The 7740-nt window shown below is 42.5% G+C and overlaps 1 non-coding gene across 1 annotated transcript; it reads right to left on the bottom strand.

Annotated features, from left to right (window-relative positions):
- Positions 1–476: 476 nt before the first annotated feature.
- LOC122007525 lies at positions 477–583 on the bottom strand. The gene has a single exon (XR_006119011.1). It is a non-coding gene; the product is annotated as a small nucleolar RNA R71 (small nucleolar RNA).
- Between the last annotated feature and the right edge of the window lie 7157 nt (positions 584–7740).

The raw sequence follows: 7740 nt of genomic DNA, 5'->3' as shown, positions 1-7740 counted from the left end.
TGCATTTTCTTTCTTGTTTTTCTTATAGCATTTTATTTATTGTCTCTGATTCTTCATTTTTATTTTTCTTCTCATAATTATTTTTTGATATCATGAGCACTAACATGTCAAGTAGGCCTTTGAGAGAATTTTCTGCACCTATTTCCGTAAGATTTTTATCTCCGATTGTGCAACCTCATATTGAAGCATAGAGTTTCCAACTAGACCCAAAGTTAATCACCATGATACCAGGTCACAAATTTGGAGGAGAAATATCATAAAACCTACATTTCCATCTTGAAGAATTCCTGAGGCTTTGTGATATGGTAAACTATGAGGGTGTCTCAGCGGATGTAATTCGATTGATGACATTTCCTTTCAGTATTAAAGATCGGGCAAAGACTTGGTTTAATTTTCTCCATCTTCAAAGCATCACAAGTTGGAAATAATTGGAGCAACAATTTTTGAATCAATTTTTTCCTCTAAGCAAAATAGTGTATATAAGGAATTGCATCACAAATTTTTCTCAAGTAGATGGAGAATCACTATTTGAAGCATGGGATAGATTGAAGAGTCTACAAAGACCACGCCCTCATTATCGATTAGAAAAATGTCAGGCCCTGCACATATTCTATAGGGGAATTTCTTTCTCAAATAAGTGTTTGTTAGATTCATCATCTTGAGGTTCTTTTATGAACAAGAGTGTGGACAAAGCATATACATTGATTGATCAAGTGACATTTAATCTCCAAGAATGGTCAGATAAAAGTTGGATGAAATCTCCCTCAAAAATTCAGGAAGTGCAAGCCATAAATGTTAGAGAGCCTGTCAAACAAAATGTTATTCAACCATCCAAGTATTTTGAAAATCTCCAATCACAGAAATGTGAGGTCCAAACAGTTGGAGGCAGAGATTTATAGCATAGTTTTAAAATGGTTCAAACATGATCCCCCCTACACATACAAGATCTATTGAAAATGGTAATGATATTAAGTTGAGAAGTGGCAAGAATCATGAAAAACTTCTGAAAAAGGACTTGTACAGAATTGAGGAGAATAACAATAGAAGACCTCAAAAACTCAGTTCCATTACTCTAAGAAGTTTCCAAAGGCCACAAGTACCTTTCCCTCAACGATTGATCACACCAACACTAGATAAGCAAGTTGGACCTCCTCCACAAGCTCAAAGGGAATATGGGAAAAAGGAAGTTCAATCTTTCCCAAGACCTTCACTAAGGGTTCCTTTTCCACAAAGGCTAGTGAAGGTCAATGAAAATAAAGTTTTTTAAATAAAATCTTTCATTCTAATATGGTTGAGTGCAGATTTGTGAATGTATAGAAAGATGAAGACTCCTCAGATGAGGATTGTGATAATAATGCAGTGGATAACAAGTTTTCAAATCTACCTCCAAGTTTTACTGGATGTTATGATGAAATTAAATTTTCAGATGATGAATGTAATGAGGTTATAACGCCTCGGCTCGGGCAGGCCCCACCCAGACCGAACCGGGAACGCAACCAGATTTGGCTATCGGGTTGACGACTAGCTCTATAGACCACCGGAGGTCCTTTCAACGTGCTTTGTCCTCACTCGCATGCACCCTAGAAAACTTCCCAGGAGTGTTGGTGCAACCTTAGGTCAAGGTTGACCTGGTTGACCTGACTCGAGTTGACCTGACTCGAGTTGTGTTTTGATGTTTGACGATGTTTGACGAGAAGAGAGTTGTATTCTTGATGTTTGGCAAGAATAGGTGTTTGGGAGATTGTAGGTGCAACCTTAGGTCAAGGTTGACCTAGTTGACCTGATTCGGGAAAAGTCCAAGCAGGTAGCTTGGCACGCGGAAAGTCCAAGTATGGAGACTTGACACGGGGAAAGTCCAAACAGGGAGTTTGGCACGGGGAAAAGTCCTGGTGAGTGAAGCCAGACAGTCAGAGAAGTCCTGGTGAGTGAAGCCAGGCAGTCGGAAAATCCTGGTGAGTGAAGCCAGGTGAAAATCCTAGTGAGTGAAGCTAGGTGAAGGTGAAAGTCCTGGTGAGTGAAGCCAGGCATTCGAGAAAGTCCTGGTGAGTGAAGCCAGGCAAGGAAAAGTCCTGGTGAGTGAAGCCAGGCAGTTTGGAAGTCCTGGTGAGTGAAGCCAGGCAGATTGGAAATCCTGGTGAGTGAAGCCAGGTGAAAACCCTAGTGAGTGAAGCTAGGTGAAAGTCCTAGTGAGTTAAGCCGGGCAAGGGAAAATCCAGATGGATCAAGGGTGATCGGACATCTGGTGTTGGGAAGTCCAAGTAGATCAAGGGAGTGATCGGATACTTGGCACGAAGAGGAAAGTCCAAGTGGGTCAAAGGGATTGACCGGACACTTGGTGGGGAGTCTTAGCAGGTCAAGGGAGTGACCGGATGCTAAGCATGATGTACCAATAGGTCAAGGTTGACCGGATATTGGTTTGGAAGGTTTGTGTAACATCCCACCCTTCTTACTCCTACTCTCTAAGGGCGAATGTTACCTAACTACAACTCTTTTCTAATGTCACTGACGCTATTATTAGCAATACTTAGATTTATCACGGTTCAGAGGAATTCCTACCGAAAAATTTCGACAGAATCTCCCCTGTACCGGTGACCAAATCTATAATACACAAGATATATACGCAGCCACATGCGGCTGGAACACATTTTATTCACAACCACGCAGTAATAAATTTATACTATAACCAAAAGACCAGACTAGCAACAAGAACTAAACACAACTCCCAGAATAGGACATAAATAAGCTACAATACGAATCAAACTCAATCACAATCACATAAACTTCATAACAGTATTTAAAGAAAAGAACTAAAGCATAAACTCTATTCATTAGGTCCTGCATGCTTGCTAGCACTCTCTGGATCTCTCCATAGTCCAATCACCACACACATTCATCATCACCACCACCCTTTCGCCTCCCTTTATATCTTAGCTTTTCCTTTATCTGCAGTAGGAGGAAAGAAAAAAAGATCTATAAGCGAAAACGCTTAGTAAGTACTAATCTATCTCACAAAAACTCGTAGCGCATAAAAGAAATGCAATAATACTGAAACTGAAATGCTAAAGCAAATCTGCATGTGCTCATGGTATACAGAAAATGAAACTGAATACTAAACATGCTCACTATCTAATAGGATAATAAGAAAAGAACACTGTAAGCTTAGAATTAAAGAAACTAACTTTTTATTTATTCTAAGCATAAAACTTATTATATTTTCTTATATCCTTGTAATAGAAATTAATCTTTTAATTTCTATCTTTTACTTTCTTCTTCTTTCTTTCTTTTACTTAACTCTTCTTTTCTTCTTTGGTTTTCTTTTCTTTGATTTTCTTCTCTTTGGGCCCAGGCTTAGTACCATCTCATACGCGTTCCCTAATAGGTTGGGGTTGCGAGCCACCAATCCTAAAAGAGCAGACCTCGGTCTACCAGGGCCAAGACCTCGGAAATGGTCACCTGGATTTGTTTAACGACAAGCTCTTGGATGTCGGGTACTAGCCTCTTGCTTTACTTACTTGTTATCTTTCTTATTCTGATATTAAAAATGCCCTGGCATTTAATTAAGCTTTAGTGTTCTTTTAATCCTAAACTACTTCCAGAAAAATGGTTTCAGGAATTCTAAAACATGGTAGTATCATGGGAGTAAACTAATTCCAATCATACTGTAAATATAGGCAAAGAATGCTACTTTAGTGATTCCAATCATGCTGTAAATATAGGCAAAGAATGCTACTTTAGTGATTCCAATCATGCTGTAAATAAAGCAAAAAGGAAGCTAATTCTAGACTTTTTAGCATGCTGCAATAAAAGTAAAAAAATGCAACTTTATGCTTCTTATCATGTTGTAGAAACCCTAAATCCATTTGCTGGAATTTATGGCAGCAATTAGGCCTACACGAATACTACATTTAAGGCTGTAGGCATGCTAAAGAGACAACTATAAGCTGAAATTAAAGCTGTCCAGTTTAACCAGGAGTTCGAAATAGAGTTTCCATGTAAGAAATGCTCAAAATCTACTTGGTATAAAAACAAACAGCATTGGCAGAATATGCTATCACCTAACTGTATCAGGAAAAATTACAGCATAAGCAAGAAATGATGTAACCTGCTCTAATCTGTATGGTATAAAGAACAAACAGCATTGGCAGAATATGCTATCACCTAACTGTATCAGGAAAATTACAGCATAAGCAAGAAATGATGTAACCTGCTCTAATCTGTATGGTATAAAGAACAAACAGCATTGGCAGAACATGCTATCCAAACAAACTAAACCTAATCATTCATATTCTTCCTTTAGGTCTCACGGCAGAAAGTTAAAAGGAGCCAAAAATCTCTACAACATGCCTCGAGTTCAAAATGAACAAAGAACCCAATTTCTCAATCTTAACGTGCTGTGCTCGTATAAAGGAGAGGTCAAACTTGCTCTGCCGCCACATCCTAAGGTCTAGGGTTCATGCTAAGCCTCGAAAGCAAAGGAAGAATCAAAAGGAAACCCGAAACAACTCCTACCGCAGGTGAGTAGTACTTACCCTTGCTTGTATGACTTACAATCGAAGGAGAGGCCTCTAGGGTTTCGGCTAGCTTCAAATCTCGGCGTTCCTTTGTGTCCGGGTGCTCCCTTTGACGAGAGAAGCTTGGGTCCAAGCGGAGCTCACGGCAGTGTCCTTGTCCGACCGTCGGAGGCGAAGCCTGAGCGGCGGCTGCGATTTCGCCCGAGAGGAAGCCGACGCCGCGGGAGAGGAAGGGATCGCGAGATTAGGTCACGGGAAAAAAATTCCCTTCTCCCCTTAACTTATCCCTTTTATAACCTAGGTTTAACTTTGCCCTTTACTATGACTCATATATATCCGCTTCATACTTATTAACAAACCGCGCGTAGCCCAGTTGGTTGGCTGTGTCCGATTAGGTCGGGTTCGGCCGGAGGTCTTGGGTTCGAGTCTCACCTTCAACGGTTTTTGTCACCACTTCTTTTCTTTTTGTAACCCTACCAAACGACCTCCAAAAATTACGTAAAAATACTCTAAAAATTTCTAAAAATCTCTAGAATATTTTAAAATATTTCCAAATATTTTTATGGGCTTTTAGAACTTGAAATAGGGAAAATCAGGTTGTTACAGTTTGGGACTTGGTTTGGGCAAAAACCAAGCTCTGGATCGGTCTGCAGACCGATCCAGTGATACGTTTGTGTATCTGATCGGTCTGGTGACCGATCAGATAACAAACAGAAGGCGATCATGGTTCTGTGGGCTTACTGATCGGTCTGGGGACCGATCAGCATGGAGCCTGATCGGTCCCCGGGACCGATCAGGGACGCTACCACCTGAGGTGGGATCGGTCCGGGGACCGATCAGATTCCACACAGAGAGTTGGGCAACTCTCTGTGAAGCCTTCTGATCGGTCTGGGGACCGATCAGCACAGGGCCTGATCGGTCCCCACGACCGATCAGGCAAGCCCCAGACCGATCAGGGTGAAGCCTGATCGGTCTGGATCTAGCCGTTGTGAGTGACAACGGCTAGGTTCTGCGTCTTCTGTCTTCGTTGCAGGTTCTTCGCAGGTATAAATCTAGGTGAAGGGCTGCTGCTGCGTGCTGCTTCTTTTCTTAGAACTTCTGTTCTGGTGCTCTAGAGCTTCTGCTCTTACCTGCTATCAGAGCTTTGCTGAGCTCTTCGCTGCTGAAGCTTCGCGTGAGCTTCTCGACTGGATTCTCGTCAGCTGCCGCTGGTGTGAGGTTGCTGCTTCATCACTCCAGTCAACAAGAAAGGCAAGCAAGTGTTTCATATTGTCTTTTGCTTTCTTGTATCTGTTGTACTCCTTTCTTGTTGTTACAAGTATTGTGGCGAGGTTTCTCCACCCACAAGGAGTAGTTATTAGCCGGTTCTCCGGGGACTCATCCACCGACGGATTGGTAGGCTTCGTCCACCTTACGGACACGCCGAGGAGTAGGAGTATCATCTCCGAACCTCGTTACATCGACGCGTTGAGGTTTGATCTTCTTGTTTTCGTTTCTTGTGTTTATTTCCGCTGCGCTAACCTAATTCGTAGGAAGAAACGAGAATTTGGGGTCGGCTATTCACACCCCCCCTCTCTAGCCGCGATCATCGATCCTAACAAGTGGTATCAGAGCAAGGTCGCTCTTCGCCGGATTAACACCCGAGGGAGCACAAGCTATGGATGGATCAACTCGGAGAAGACATCACCATTCCACCCTTCTACGACCGCGACGACTTCGCGTATTGGAAGGTAAGAATGAGGTATTTTCTTATGACTAACTTTGAAAATTGGACTTGTGTTCAATTAGGGTTCAAGCCTTCGATGGACAAGAAAGGAGAAACCCTAGAGAAGAAGAAGTGGACCAAGGAACAAGTCCACCAATCCCTAGTCAACGATGAGGTATTGAAAATTTTTGAATTTTCATTACCTAATGATATATTGTGTAAGATAGGTGGTTACAACAACGCCAAGGAATTGTGGAACAATTTGGCCAAGCTCCATGAAGAAAGCTCCATTTCAAGTCATGAAGAGGAGTCAAGTGAGCTAAGTAGCTCACACCATGGGGATGTGGATTTAGAAGTTGAGGTGATGTGCGTAGATTATATACTCTTTTATGCATGTTTTTACGCACATTTACAAACTTTGAGCATGCTTGATCTATGCATTTTTATACTTCCAGCTTTCCTTTTAGCATATTTACTCTTTTGGTTCAGAGATCTGCTTTTTGTGCATTTTCTGTACACAGGAGTCGATTTGGTGAAGAATCTACATCCTTGGGCAAGCATTGGAGGAAACAAAGGGAGAAAGCACCGGGCCGTGTACCTCACACGGCCCTGCACTGGTATGGAGCTCGGGCCGTGTGGAGTTTGGCACCAACAGAAGTGGAGAATGACATGGCCGTGTGAACTTCAGACGGCCGTGTCAAGATTTGAAGCCAACCAGAGCAGAAGCCTTACATGGCCGTGTGGATCTACACGGCCGTGTGAGGTTTCCAGAGACTAAGGTTGTGGCGTGTGCACCACACTGCAGTAGCATTTCTAGAGACTAAGCAGGCTGTGGTGCACCACACGACCGTGTAGCATTTCCAGAGACTAAGCAGGCTGTGGCGTGTGCAACCGTGCAGCTTTGGCAGAGAAGGAACCGGACATGGCGTGTGAATCTCACACGGCCGTGTCACGGGGCCGTGTGGCGCCCGATTCCCTCCTCTATTTAAACCCTCCTTCATGAATTGAAAGGGGATCTCTCCCCCTTTGGGAGAAGGCAAGATTTGGTGGTTTCCTCCCATTCTTGGGAGGATTTCTGGGCGATTCAAGGGAAGTTCTTGGCGATTCCGGCTCCGGAGCGAGGATTGGATCCGAAGACGAAGCTTCTTCGTAGATAAGTTTTCTCTTTCCCCCCTTTTCTTGGTTTCTTGGATTGGGGATTTAAGGAATGCTTATATTCTCTATTTCTTCGAGTTTTCTTCCTCGATTCATGGAGTAGATCTTGTATTCTAGGACGAAGGGAGTATTTGTATGATGGATTGATGTAATCTCTTATGGATTTGCCATTCTCTTGTTTCAATGACATTATCTTGCTTGTATCAATTAGATCTTGAACGATTAAAGATGATTTGTGCTTAATTCTCATTCTTGATTAATTGTTTGAATTTCTTATGGACTTTGTAAAGATAAACTCTCACTCGATCATCCGAGGGATCCACGTGACAGGTGCAAGCCCGTGTAAGGACGTTTGAGAGACAATCTTGA

This window comes from Zingiber officinale, chromosome 7B (assembly GCF_018446385.1).
Source record: "Zingiber officinale cultivar Zhangliang chromosome 7B, Zo_v1.1, whole genome shotgun sequence".
Taxonomy (NCBI): Eukaryota; Viridiplantae; Streptophyta; class Magnoliopsida; order Zingiberales; family Zingiberaceae; genus Zingiber; species Zingiber officinale.
Note: the sequence above shows the minus strand (reverse complement) of the source record. Positions and strands in the feature narration are given on the sequence as shown.